The sequence below is a fragment of the Anomaloglossus baeobatrachus genome, chromosome 7, assembly GCF_048569485.1.
Source record: "Anomaloglossus baeobatrachus isolate aAnoBae1 chromosome 7, aAnoBae1.hap1, whole genome shotgun sequence".
NCBI classification, from domain to species: Eukaryota; Metazoa; Chordata; class Amphibia; order Anura; family Aromobatidae; genus Anomaloglossus; species Anomaloglossus baeobatrachus.
The window spans coordinates 64,764,494-64,779,427 of record NC_134359.1 but is presented as its reverse complement, the minus strand read 5'-3'; positions in this window follow the sequence as shown (position 1 = coordinate 64,779,427).

Here is a 14,934-nt window from a genome sequence, read left to right as displayed (position 1 = left end):
CCTAGTCTCCCGGTACCTACCTGCACACAACCTCAGATCCTTATAAGATCTCCTTCTCTACTCCTCTCTTATCTCCTCTTCCCACAATCGCATACAAGATTTCTCCTGTGCCTCCCCCATACTCTGGAACACTCTACAACAGCATATCAGACTCTCCACTATCGTGGAAAGCTTCAAGAGGAACCTCAAGACCCACCTCTTCCAACAAACCTACAATAACCCTCAGTCCAGTACACCACTGTGCAACCAGCTCTGTCCTCACCTATAGTACCCTCACCCATTCTCTGTAGACTGTGAGCCCTCGTGGGCAGGGTCCTCTCTCCTCCTGTACCAGTCTACTTTGTACTGTTAATGATTGTTGTACTAGTTTTTATGTATACCCTTTTTCACTTGTAAGGTGCCATGGAATTAATGGCGCTATAATAATAATAAATAATAATAATATGACTTTTGGGACCCCCATTCTTGAAGTCTGAGATGGGAATACACCTTGAAGTAAACACTTTTCACTAATATACATTTGATAATCTGATGAATGATGTAACAACTTTTGTTATTTGTTCTTTATAGATTTCCTATCACAATAATTACAATAATTAAATATTTAGAAATCAACTAGCCCTTAATTGTTTTATATGGCTCCTGGGTTCTAATTAAACAACTTTTTTGGTTTTGTTTTGTCCCTTTGTTTGTTAAGGTGCATTCAGAAATCTGTATAAATCGGTCCAAAATCGGACAGCAATGTACAAACTGGCCGTGTGTCTTCCAACCGGAGCAAGATACAGATATATAAAGTAGAAATATATAAAGCTATCATGCTCAGGTCAGGAGACCCATGGCCAGTCTGTGCATTGCGGTCCAATCTTGGACCGATTTATAAGGACGTATGAAGGCACCCTTGATAATTGAACTTTTTTGTTTTCATTTAATTAATTTTCCTCCAGGCATTGCAAAGTTATGTATTTTTTATATACTTCATTACCTTATTTTGCATCCTTCTGTCCAAAACACCATGATGCAGTATTGTTTCAATGCTCCTTTAGAATTTTGTTTTCAAGTACTGTCTTTCAATATTTGTAAATACTGGCATAACTAGAATCCGATGGCACCCGTGCAAAATTTAAACCTGCCCCCCCCCCCCCCCTACATGTTGGGCCTTTGTAGCACTCTAAATTCTATAAAGACATTCTAGTTGCCCCCATTATAGAGTAATGTCCCCATCCTTCACTTTATTTTTATCAATTAACAAAATGCAAACTGTAACGTCCATCCTTGCCAGGTCCCGAGGGGGGGCGCTCTGCCTCTCACCTGCACCAGTACAGTTCCAGCGTGGCTCCCACGCGTGCCCTAGCTCCTAAGCTCCGGCAGCAGCGTCCTTCCCCTCACCTGCCCCGTGGCTCTGCTCCTGATTCAGGTCCTGCTGTGCTTCCCTCTCACTCCCGGGTCGTGCACTCTGCTCCAGAGTCTGCTGCGGCTTCTTCCTGCTTCCAGGCCACACGCAGATCTGCAGTAAGTAATCTTAAGGCCCCGTTACACGCAACGACATCGCTAACGAGATGTCATTGGGGTCACGGAATTCATGACGCACATCCGGCCTTGTTAGCGACATCGTTGCATGTGACACGTATGAGCGACCGCTAACGATGCAAAGTACTCACCAAATCGTTGATTGTTGACACGTCATCCATTTCCCAAATATCGTTGCTGCTTCAGGACGCAGGTTGTTCGTCGTTCTTGAGGCAGCACACATCGCTACATGTGACACCGCAGGAACGACGAACAACAGCGTTCCTGCATCCTCTGGCAAAGAGGTGGGCGTGACTTTCATGTGGCTGCTCTCCCCCCCTCTGCTTCCATTGAATGCCTGCCGTGTGATGTCGCTGTGACGCCGCACGAACCGCCCCCTTAGAAAAGAGACTGTTCGCCGGCCACAGCGACGTCGCTAGGAAGGTAAGTATGTGTGACGGATACTAGTGATATTGTGCTCCACAGGCAGCGATTTGCCCATGACGCACAAACGACAGGGGCGGGTTCTTTCACGAGCGACATCACTAGCGTGTAAAGCCCCTTTAGGCTGTGCTTGAGGCCACGCCCCATTTCTTAAAGTGGTAGTGCCCCATTACCTGGAAGTGAACTCAGAGGTCACCTGTTACCTAAAGGGTATTTAAGTTCGCCTTCCCTGACAGAAGGCGCCCGAGCAACGCTGCTTATAGTGCGTTGCTAGTATCCAGGCCCCTATGTGCTATTGTATCTTTGCACCTGCTACCCATTCCTAACCTTTATCTCATCCTAGTGCCATACCTGCTATGGATGCCACACCTGTGCCATATCCATGCCATACCTGCTGTGGACGCCACACCTGTGCCATTCCCATGCCATACCTGCTGTGGATGCCACACCTGTGCCATACCTGTGCCCCACACCTGGGTCATACCTGCTTTGACGACGCATCAGTACCATCCCTATTGTCCTCATCAGGAAACACCGGAATCGGACGTCTAAGAGACTGTACCTGGCGTAAAGAGACTATCGCTTCTGGTCCCTGGCTGCCATTCATTTAGGCCCTTTGGGGAAAGCACCACACAGTACCTGTATAGGGGTTCGCTGCTGGTCGCTTCCTCAGGGGAGGCCGGTGCACGGTCCAGTGGGTCCAACCCCGGACGCTTGTCGCCCCTCGGTGAGCGTAACACAAACTATTAAATCAGTTGTCTACTAGTTTTACATTGATGTCCTACCAAAAAGACAGGCCATCAATGTCAGACTGACCGGGGTCCGACACACCACACCCCCACCGATCAGTGGTTCCCGGCGGTGGCAGCAGGCAGCCAGAAACGCTCAATTCGGGAGCTGCTTCGTTTTCTGATAGTGGCCACAATCCGGTACTGCACATCCACATCAATAAGCGGTGGATGTGCAGTACCCGGCCGCAGCCACTATCAGAAGACGGAGCAGCTCCGGAACTGAGCATTTCCGGCCGCCTGCTGCCGTCGGCAGGACAGAGTACAGCTGATCAGCGGGGTGTGGGGTGTCAGACCCCGGCCAATCAGACATTGATGACCTATCCTAAGGATACGCCTTCAATGTAAAAGTAGTGGACAACCCCTTTAACAATTCTATTTTGAAAACATTCTAAAGGGGGCTTTACACGGTAGCGATATCGCTAGCAATTTGTAGCGATAGCGAGCGTGTAAGTACCCGCCCCCGTCGCGCATGCGATTGTCTGTGATTGCTGCCGTAGCGAACATTATCGCTACGGCAGCGTCACACATACTTACCTGGTCGGCGGCGTCGCTGTGACTGCCGAACAATCCCTCCTCCAAGGGGGAGGGACGTTCGGCATCCCAGCGACGTCACCGCAACGTCACTAAGCGGCCGGCCAATCAAAGAAGAGGGGCGGAGATGAGCAGGACGTAACATCCCGCCCACCTCCTTCCTTCTGCATTGTGCCCGGCGGCAGGTAAGGAGACGTTCCTCGCTCCTGCGGTGTCACACATAGCGATGTGTGCTGCCGCATGAGCGATGAACCACCTGGATAAACAACCCTTACCGATTTTTGAGTTTGGGACGACCTCTCCATGATGAACGATTTTCACCATTTTTGAGGTCGCTTAAGGTCGCTGGTCAGTGTCACACGCTGCGATATCGTTAATGACGCCGGATGTGCGTCACTAACAACGTGACCCCGACGACAAAACATTAACGATATCGTAGCGTGTAAAGCCCCCTTTACTGTGCAGTATTTCCCTCCACATCTACCTAAAACATGTGTGATACATACCCTATGGCTCACTTTCCTTGGCTTTTTCTACCCATTTCTTTCTTTCCGCCTGACAAGTGACTAAATATAACATTTGATTTGTTTTGTTTCTGATTCTCAATAGTCTAAATGTAAAATTACACTAATGTCGCGGCTTTAGGAACGTGATACAAAGCAGCGTTGGCGTGGCTCGTATCCTTAACTGACAGACTCCGAGAGATTATTGCACGGACAATACCCAGCATATGTCAAATGATTTGCAAATAATTTATGTCACCTTATCTTGTATTATTGTTTTTGCAGAGGACATAAACTGTGTCACTAATATTAAATTGCGTCTGCGGGAAAATGCCGAGCTCAGCTCTTCCCCCCTTGTTGGAGATGTTGGGCCATCTGCGGAGACTCACATGCATACGGCCCATCATTTGTCCGACAACTTACACAATGTGAAGGTTTTTACTTGAAATGCCAACCTATGTGGCAGATGATATATGTGTTTCCTCAGTCCTGTGATTACCAGCACAGAGCTGTCTTGCAGTGATCCTCACCTCATCAGTTCCACAAGCTGCACTCCGAGGTGTGTGAAGCATTTGCTGCAAGATGCCTTGTGACACTCTGCAAGAAAATAGCATCCCAGTGTGAATATTTCACTGTAGCTACTGAAAAGATTAGGGTCACGATCCAACCTGCAGGAATTAGTATGGGTAATGATTTCATGATGGGAAGGGAATATTTGAAAAAACAAAACATATTTAAGGGAGGTGGGCTCGGTGAAGAATTGGAAATATTGACCCCTAGTTCAGTGCTATATAGAAAAGTCTCATAAATTACTAATGGGGGGGAGCGGTGGGATTTGTTCACATGTTCCCAAAGCAGCGATGATGTGTAGTGAATTTGGTTTTCCTCACAATATACTATTTGTATAGATCTTGGGGTCACTAGAAGCGCTTCATTGTTACACTATGAATTGTTGTTAGACCCCCAATAGGATAAATCCATAAGGAAGCACCAGATCAAGCCTAAAGGCCGCTTTACACGCTACGACATCGCTAGCAACCGCCCCCATCGTACATGCGATATCGTGTGATCGCTGCCCTAGAGAACATTATCACTTCGGCAGCGTCACACGCACATACCTGCTCTGCGACGTCGCTGTGACCGGCGAACCACCTCCTTTCTAAGGGGGCGGTTCGTTCAGCGTCACAGCAGCATCACCGAACCGCCGCCAATAGAAGCGGAGGGGAACCGCCGCCAATAGAAGCGGAGGGGCGGAGATGAGCGGGCCGTAACATCCCGCCCACCTCCTTCCTTCCTCATCGCGGCCGGCCGCAAGTAAGGTGAGGTTCCTCGTTCCAGCGGTGTCACACATAGCAAAGTGTGCTGCCGCAGGAGCGACGAACTACTTCGTACACCGAGCAGCAGCGATATTCGAGAATGGGGGGATGTCACCGATAAGCGATTTTGACCGTTTTTGCGACTATTCAAAATCGCTCATAGGGGTCACACGGAAAGACATCGCTAAAGCGACCAAATGTGCGTCACAAATTCCTTGACCCCAACGAGATCGCTTGAGCGATGTCGCAGCGTGTAAAGCGACCTTAAGACATCATTCATCCTACTGGAGATAATCAAGCCCTCTCTTCACCATTTGATGCCCAAGCCTTATATCTAATTATCCAGGAGAAGGTGGCAGGGATTGTCAGCACCCTGCCTGGCTAGTGCTGGGGCTGTAATAACAAGGGGTGCTGGGGTTACAGTCACACCAGGGCCCAACAGCCCCAGGTGGACCAAAAAGTAAACCCATCTGACAAGACTAATACTATTAAAGGGAATCTGTCAGCAGGTTTTTGCTGTGTAATCTGAGAACACCATGATGTAGAGGAAGAGACCCCGATTCCAGCAATATGTCACCTACTAGGCTGTGGTTTGCTATTTCAGTACAATCAGTGTTTTATCAGAAGGAGATTATCACAGTAGGACAAGGATCCCCACGCTGTGGCTCGGGAGCCACATATGGCTTGCAGGCCCATGATGTGTAACTTACAGCTGTCTTCCAGTTTGCATTAGCACCAGGTCTGGCAAACGGCTATGAAGAGCAGGTCTCTAGATGAGGACTTTAGGGAGTAGAGCAGATCAGAAATAGGGTATGGTAGGAACCCCTGGACCTTGGCATAGTGCCTCGGTGTGATTTCTGTAGAAACGTTTTGGCTGTCGTTATACCAGTAATGGAAGCTCTAAGTATCACTACTGTGAGGGGCCAGGAGCTGAATGTGGCTCACGACCCTCTCTCAGGGCTGGATGTGGCTCACGACCCTCTCTCAGGGCTGGATGTGGCTCACGACCCTCTCTCAGGGCTGGATGTGGCTCACGACCCTCTCTCAGAGCTGGATGTAGCTCGCGACCCTCTCTCAGGGCTGTATGTGGCTCACGACCCTCTCTCAGAGCTGGATGTGGGTCCCATCACTTTAAGTTCTAAATGTGGCGATCAAGGTCAGTAAGGTTGGGGACCTCTGCTTTAGGACATGTTGTCTCATGCCTCCTGGTCCAACCCCGCCTCTACCATTGTTTAGCAGCTATCACTATACAATGTACACAGAAAGCTGTGAGGAGGGGGTGTTATACACAGCTCAACCACTGAGCTCTGCTAGATCTGCAACAGAGAAAACTGTGATTTTATCACAACTGCTGCACCCAGTACACTAAGTGACACATCGCTGGAATTGTGATTTCTGCTCCTAAATCATGCTGCTGTCAGATTACATAGCAAAAACCTGCTGACAGATTCCCTTTTAAGACCTTTAATTTGCTTTGGCCCAAAAGATTTAATATATACCACCTGATTGATATATATAGCTTGCCCTAAGATTCAGTTTAATGCCCTAGACCTAGACCTATATGTAGATGGTTTGCCAGCTACATAAAGAGTGTTTTCAATGCGTTTCAATATCAAGATGTTAGCAACAGTCCTAAGGTCCTGCAGTTCTACTCCTGCATAAGTGATGGTGTCTCCGCGGTGTTGGCTGTTGATCTCCCCGAGGTTAACCATCCTTACTTATGTAGTCTTCTACTAGGCATTGCTCCCACTAGCCAGTTTCCTACTCCACACTGATGAGTGGTAATTACCCCAAAACAGCTGTCTGAGGATGGATACCATGTTTGGCATAGGCGGTTTCCTTGACCGGAGACTGCCCTTCCCGTGGTTGTTCCTTCCCGGTGAAAGACCTGGCTAGTTTACTGCCAGCGTTAAGAAACGTGATGGTGTCTCCGCGGCACTCTTGTTTTGCATTTTTTATGTTCTACGCAGCGGTCTGGGCTCTTTTATACAGCATGTTAGAATGCTGTATATAAGAGCCCAGTGGTGGTGGCCGCAGCTTATAGGGCACAAAACTGGTGACAGGTTCCATTTAATTAGTAGGCATTTTTATTTTTTAAATTTATTTTTACTTCCTATTCGAAGACCGTATTCTCACATTGCAACCAATTATAAAAATATTTGACACCATAGTAAAATGTCAGAATTTTATACAATTTTGCTGAACTCTACCATTTGTTTTTCAAATGTATTATTTTTAGATATTTTTTATCATTGCTACAATGGCTTTTAAAAGCATATTCAAAGTGGATGTGTAATATATGCCCCATTTGGTGTAATGACTGTATATGCCAGTCATAAGAAGATAAATCTGCCCTATGAGGCTTGCCAGTTGTCCAAGACATTTGCCATATTTGCGATTTTTGCATGGCACAATTTGGTTTACCTTTATCAACATTACGTCACTGTGGATAAGCCTAGATTTTCACCATAACATTTATGGGCAAGATATGACACATTAATATTTGGCTTGTGACCTTCAGAGCCTATGATTGTAAAGTTCTGGCCTGGTGATCACTTTACGCTGGGACCTTGAGAAGAACCTGGAACACGTGCCGTGGACGCCAGGGCCTTTTCGCGACCAACAACAGAAATGTGATGCAATGGAGGCACGGAGGACAAGACAGTGGTCAGGGAGCAGATGGGGGCGGCCGGAGAGGTGAACAGTGATGTGATTGATTTTTTTTTTTGTTTGTTTTTTTAACCTTTTGCCAGCCCTCCCACTGTTTAGCAAGATGGTAGCTACAGCCAGACACCATTTTTCTTAATTCGCACATTGCAAAATAATCTGTATTTTCCGGAATGTAGATCTTTCAAAAATGTGAGTAAAATTCAATTCCAGTTACGTAAATTTGCCTTAAATGGGTTTTCCACTACTAGGACAACCCCTTCTGATTCCACATTTCTCACCAGGTAAAATAAAGAAGTCTATACTCACCTCGCAGCCGTCGTGGTGCTGAGGCTCACGTGGGATTATGATGTCATGTGAGCCCCACGTCCAATCAGCGCTGGCTTCTGTCTCCCTGCCTTTGGACACAGGCACAATCGACAAGAATTGAGGGGCAGCTACAGTGCTCAGTCGCTGTTTATTAACTACGACGGCCGTCAACAGACATCGCCGACCATGCTGAACTCCTTGTGCCTGCCCTCATCGGATCGCAGACGTTATGTAGTTTGAGGCCTGACAAGTACCACTGTAGGAGATTAGCTAGGAATCCCTGGTTCCAGTGACCTTTTTTCCAGTAGCTAAGTAGGTAACTGTATTCTACAGTTAGAGCAGTCAGACTGTGGAATGCCCTACCACAAGAGGTAGTAATGGCAGATACTATAACAGCTTTTAAAAACTGGATGATTTCCTCAGTACACACAACATTGTCGGTTACAAATGATTTAGTCACAAAATGTACAATTGGTGGCAGAAGGTTGAACTAGATGGACCTAGGGCTTTTTTCAACCTTTAACTAGTTTGTTAACCAAAAATCGCTCTTTGCTATTGCTACAGATTCTGAGTAGTTGCAACTTAATTTCCACTCTATCATAGGGGTTGCAATGAGACTCCATTCAACTCCATTATGCTGCAATGTAGCAGTTGCTCAGAGCGATCTTTTCGTCTGACTTGGGTTGAAAAATAAAAAGCACCCTGCAGCCACAAACGCCCAACAAATGCCCTGGATTAGACCAGAAGCAACAGGTCCTCAGTACAGGGGGTATGTGTCACGGTCGTCTCCCTGCTATTTAGAGACTAGTGACAGGTTTTGGACTGGAGCCTCTCTTTTCCATCTTGACTCCTAGTAGAGCTTTCGCAGCAGTCCTTGCTGTTGAAAATGTCACGTACAGAGTAGGAGAAATCCGTATGCACCACGTGACACATGCGTTCAGACCAACGGGCGTCTGATGCACTACAAAAAAACACCACAAAAGGAGGGACACCGGGGACATTTTAACAACTGTGGGCCCCCTCAACCTCCTGAAATCACCTGAAGCTGTTACCTCAGCTCCTTAGCATCTCTATACGTAGTGTTTCACCCTGTCGCTGCACCGGATACCTAATCCCTGACTAGCCCTGCAAACAACCCTGGCTAGTGAGATGGCCAGCAGGAAACACTAGTCCCACCGCTGCGCTAATAAAACACGGAAGGAAAAGGAAGGACAGACAGGGGGATAAACAGAAGGATACAAAAACCAAAGTCCACGGCTGCAGACTCCAAAGTAGAAGTTGGATGGGCACAGGACAATTCCCCAGCAGCTCCTTCCACCAGGATGGCCAGAATAGAATGAATTCTGTCAACAGCAAAGAAAACCCCTCTATTTAAACCTAAAGGTGCTCAAAGCAGTTACAGCTGCCCTGCACCTGCAAGACCTGTCACTAGTCTCTAAACCAGTATTGGTATGACAATTTTCGACAATGCCCTCCATAATACAGGATGCTTCATTAGGGAGGCATAGGCTATATTCACATATATTTTTGACTAAAGGGTCATGTTAAACTCTTACAAGGTTGAGTCTCTGTACAGAATTTTGCCATATTACCAATGCCCTAAGGCACCAAATGTGGCTTTTTTCTTCTTGATAATTAGTTGCATGTAAATTGCATCTATGCACAACGGTCACACTACTCCATATATTCCTATGGACGGCGGCGGCCCCGTTACCAAATCTTTGCTCTGTCTTCGCAGCAGCAAAACAGCTGCTTGCCTGGTAGTTAACAATATGGTGAAGAAAAATTGCTCCCTAAAAAGAATGAGACTCCGTAGGAACTACTTCTTATTGCTTTATATACTAAGCAAATAAAATATAGTAAGTGACCCGCTGACAGATACGCTTTACTGTAAAGTTAATGGATCAGACCTGCGAGGAACGTCAGTGCCACATAACAATGTCAGCCAAAGTACATTAAATCCCAAACAAAAATGATTTTGTGCTTATCCTGATTTTAGGTCAAAAAAGTGAAATCAACTCATTCATCACAGAAATGATCCCTTGTAACGCTTCCATGTTTAGCTTAATTTGGCACCTCTGGCCGGCTGCCCTACTAGCACCAAAATATTATCCCTCACCCAGCAGGTGATAAATAATAACTTCACTCATGATTAATATCGCATATTTCTCAACCTGACTAATGTAGAAAACTTAGAAACTTGCAGAACAAGTGTGTGATAATTGTGAGAGCGGTGGGAGCCAGAAATCCACAGGAAACGAAGCGTTTAGCCGTCGTCCGGCTGATCCTAAGAGGCCTCATTAAGCGCATCTCCGATACCCATATGTACAGCGGAGGTGATCTCTTCTCCACAAGACTGAGCCTTAACCGTCTGCAAGAACACTTCGTCCCCCTCAAGTGTGGTTACAACTGGAGCTTGATAAACTTTTCTGCCAGAATATTTTAACAGTGCTACGTGTTAGAAATGTAAAGCTGCGAGATCCGGAAAGCCATATTTCACTCATGTATATCCTTTAGAGGGAATGAGTTACCAAAGTTTTTTATTCTAATAAAATAAGATACTGATGTATATTATTTTTTTCTTTTATATACAGTACTACCGTGTTTCCCCGAAAGTAGGACCCCCCCGAAAGTAAGGCAGGGTGGGGGTTTCGGGGGGGTCCGCCAATGTAGGGCACCCCCCGATTGTAAGGCAGGGTAGCGGGGGGGCCGGGGAATGTAAGGCCGCCTATGGGTGGGGGTCCCTGGGGAAAGTACAGGAACTTACCGCTGCCGCTGTTCCCTCGCTCCATCCAGGCCTTCTCCAGTCTCGTGCCACCCGTGGTCCGCCTCCGGTGAATGGCCCCCGCAAGGCTCCCTGCTGGCCATCAGCTCGAGCTGCGATTGGCCAGTCAGCCGGCTCGCAGCTGATTGGCCCTCAGCTCGAGCTGCGATTGGCCAGTCAGCCGGCTCGCAGCTGATTGGCCCTCAGCTCGAGCTGCGATTGGCCAGTCAGCCGGCTCGCAGCTGATTGGCCGAAATCAGCCGCGACGTCACCGCCTGCAGCTGATTGGCCGAAATCAGCCGCGACGTCACCGCCTGCAGGCTCGCTCCGATTTCGGTAAGTTCCGAAACTCTGTGTGTGTGTGTGTGTGTGTGTGTGTGTATGGGTGCCGTATGGGGCTGTATGTGTCAGTGTGTGTGTGTGTGTGTGTTATGTGTATGGGTGCCGTATGGGGCTGTATGTGTCAGTGTGTGTGTGTGTGTGTGTGTGTGTGTGTGTGTACGGTACCGGTACGATATGTGTGTGGGTGCCGTGTGGGGCTGTACCGGTACCGTATGTGTCAGTGTGTGTGGTGGCAGAGTGGGGGGCAGAACCACTGTATGGGGAGGCTGCAGGGGGGAGGATGGGGTGGATGCCGGATCTCAAACAATGGGGAGGCTGCAGGGGGGAGGAAGGGGTGGATGCCGGATCTCAAACAGTGGGGAGGCTGCAGGGGGGAGGAAGGGGTGGATGCCGGATCTCAAACAATGGGGAGGCTGCAGGGGGGAGGATTGTCATTTTTTTTTCCAATGTAAGGCCTCCCCCGAAAGTAAGGCAGGGTGGGACTTTTGGGGGTAAAATTAATGTAAGACAGGGCCTTACTTTCGGGGAAACACGGTAGCTGTAGCACCTGGCGTTGCCCAGGATAGTAACTGTCTCTCCGTTTCTCTCCCAGTCTCTTTCCCAGACAGCCTCTTTCCCCGTCTGCCTCTTTCCCCGTCTGCCTCTTTCCCCGTCTGCCTCTTTCCCCGTCTGCCTCTTTCCCCGTCTGCCTCTTTCCCCGTCTGCCTCTTTCCCCGTCTGCCTCTTTCCCCGTCTGCCTCTTTCCCCGTCTGCCTCTTTTTCTGACAGTACTTTTTTTTTTATACTTGTGTATTATTGGGTATGGAGGCATCTTGTCTACTAGCAGCATTCAGAGATTTACTTTACAACAAGCACCTGTAGTCTAGAGCTAGGTGTTGTAGGCATGCTCGGTGTCCTGGAAATGCAGTTTTAGGTCCATCAATGCCAGGTTCACATTGCACTGCATTGCATCCCACATCAGTGGCTCCATAGGTGTCACGAGTGACAGTCAAGTCATGTGGTTTCTGGCAATAGAAGGTCACAGTGTCTGGCTGCGCAAAATGCTCCCTGACTTTCTATTGTTCCTGCTGTCAGTATTCATTGTATAGGAAGCTTTCCTGCTGGATTCATCTCTCCCCCTTTTGGGCTCAGCAGGAGCTCGCCTTCCACCCAGCTGCTGATTATCAGCATTATCTTGGTGCTTAAATACTCCCATCTTCCCTGGACTGATGATGGTGATATTATTCAGTTCACTCCAGCTCTGGTTGGAAGCAGGTGGCTTGCTCTCATCTGGAGTAGCATTGCTGAAGATTTGCTGAACTACGGCCTGAGTCATCTGTGGATAAGTGGTTCACACTCCCCCCCATGTATCCTCCTTGTGTGTTCCTTTAGTGTTGAGGGGTTGACAAAGAGCTCATCCCACCCAATTCCCTATTTAGGGTCCAGCACTAGGAATACCTAGGGTCAGGTATCCGTCTCGGCGCATAGGTGCAGAACCTATCTTGGGGGGTGATGTACCCCAGGGTCAAGCTGTAGGTTTGGTCAGGAGTCACCATCTCCCCCCTTCCCTAGACATAGGTGTCCCCTTCCCTTTTGCCGCTCATTTGGTACTTCCCCGTACCTAGCGTGACAATAGAGTCTTACATATCAAGCCCTGAAAAACAGGATTCAGACATTTGTGCTGACATGGCCACTGACTGTAATGATGCAGACGGAGTCACTTTGTGCTCTGTCGGACATCATTTTTAGCTGTATTTGACGCGGACCCCAAGATGTGGTTGACTGAGTTTAGATATTCGCCTCTAAGGTGGATATGGCCAACAATTATGTCCAACAGATCACAAAGTGACTGTCTACATCATTACAGTCAATGGCCCATCCGTGCATATGGCCCAAGCTAGAGGCATAGCTAAGGGTTCAGTTCAAAACAAAAATTTGTACAATTTTTTGCAATTTCACGCTTGTTATTTTCATTGTGTTTCAGCACAATATGGAGTAGAATGAATGATGTCAATCAAAAGTACAACTCGTCCCGCAAAAAACAAGCCCTCATATGGCTACACTGATGGAAGAAAAAAAAAAAGTTATGGCTCTTAGAAGAAAGAGAGGAAAAAACAAAAGCACAAAAATGAAAACAATCATCAGGAAGGAGTTAAAAGGGATTTGAAGGATTAGAAAAAACAAACAACATTTTTTTTCTAGAAACCGTGCCACCCATGGATTTGGTCTGGCAAGACACGCTGGCTGCTTTTGATTGAATGATGAGCTGCAATACCAGGTTTAGTCTGTGGACAGATGTGGCGCTGTTTCTATAAAAACAGATGATTTTGACCGACTCTCAGCAGCCTCTTTACATGAATGTGCGCCACTGACCTAAAGTCATATCCACACCTTTAAAAGGCAATATGCCCAGATCAGAGGCGGGGTGTGTATACCTTAGGGCCATATTTATTTAGCCCATCAGATAACATTTTAAGCTGATTTTGAGTGTTTGGTTAATCTGTTGATCTAACACCTTATTTTACTGCTCATAAATTGACAAATGATAAGTTGTTTGCTGATAAGGTAATCGGTATCCTAGGTCAAAAGGTGAGCTACTTATGACCTGCGTGACACGGCCATGTCTGACGAAACCGACCTTTGCTTGCCTTTAAGACATGAGGAATGTAAGTCAATATCCGCAGGGTTAAAGCCAATAGAGTACAGTAATACATTATCCTACGACATCTGCATGAAGTGTGAGTTTTAGGATAGGACATTTTCGTTATTATACTCCTTTTATCCAATCGGAAGCCGGCCGCTCACATCAGTGCTCTTTCTAATAGAAGATGCAACAAACAAATGACTTGAACCCGGAATGAACAAATAATCACAAAACAACTAACAGAAGGTCTGGAAATAAGTAGATCATTGTGGGTCCGGGATCTCTATCCCACCGACAACAAACTATTATTGCCAGAGGAAGTCATAACTAGCCATACAAATATTGTATTAAACTCTGTTCACATTTCCATTGCTCTGTTCCAAAATTTTGGTTCAAACTTCTGGCGCAAAATAGTGTTGCACAACATATATCATGCAGCAAGTTATTTGCCACTTTTTAAAGGGAATTTGTCAGCAGGTTTTTGCTACCTCATCTGAGAGCAGCATAATGTAGGGAAAGAGCCCCTGAATCCAACGATGTATCACTTAGATTAGTGGCTGCAGCCGTTCTGACACAGTGAAAGATTTTAGACTTTGTATGCAGCAGAGTTCTGAGAGCTGCCCACACCAGTGCACATTTCCATAGACAGAAGCTGCTCATCACAGAAGGGGGAGGGAGCAGGGCTACAACTCAGGTGCCACTGAGACCCACCAATGCTAAAGATGAGGGGCTTAAACTAACATTTAATGTAAAAAAAAAAAAAAAGACAGATAAAAGACACACGGTTGAATTTTCTGGTTTAACTCTTGCAGCATGCAGCATGCTGTCTTCAGCTTACATTGCAGAAATCTGCTGATAGAGTCCCTTTAAGCCGGTCTAGACTAACTTTACTGTTTAAGAAATTTGGCAGGATTTGAGGATTGTTTTTTTTCTGCAGCTCTTACAAAAATAGTAACGTGATGTCTGCTAGAACATATTGGCCACATCCACCATACTTATGAATCCTCGCATCACACACAGTGCGTGCTGTCAGGACTCCCTGGTGCGACACTGGGTGGTCATGTGATCGCAAGCGTGCAATATGCATAGTTCCAGCGACATTCCAACTAGACGTGTACGGCCTGCCTCAACACACCTG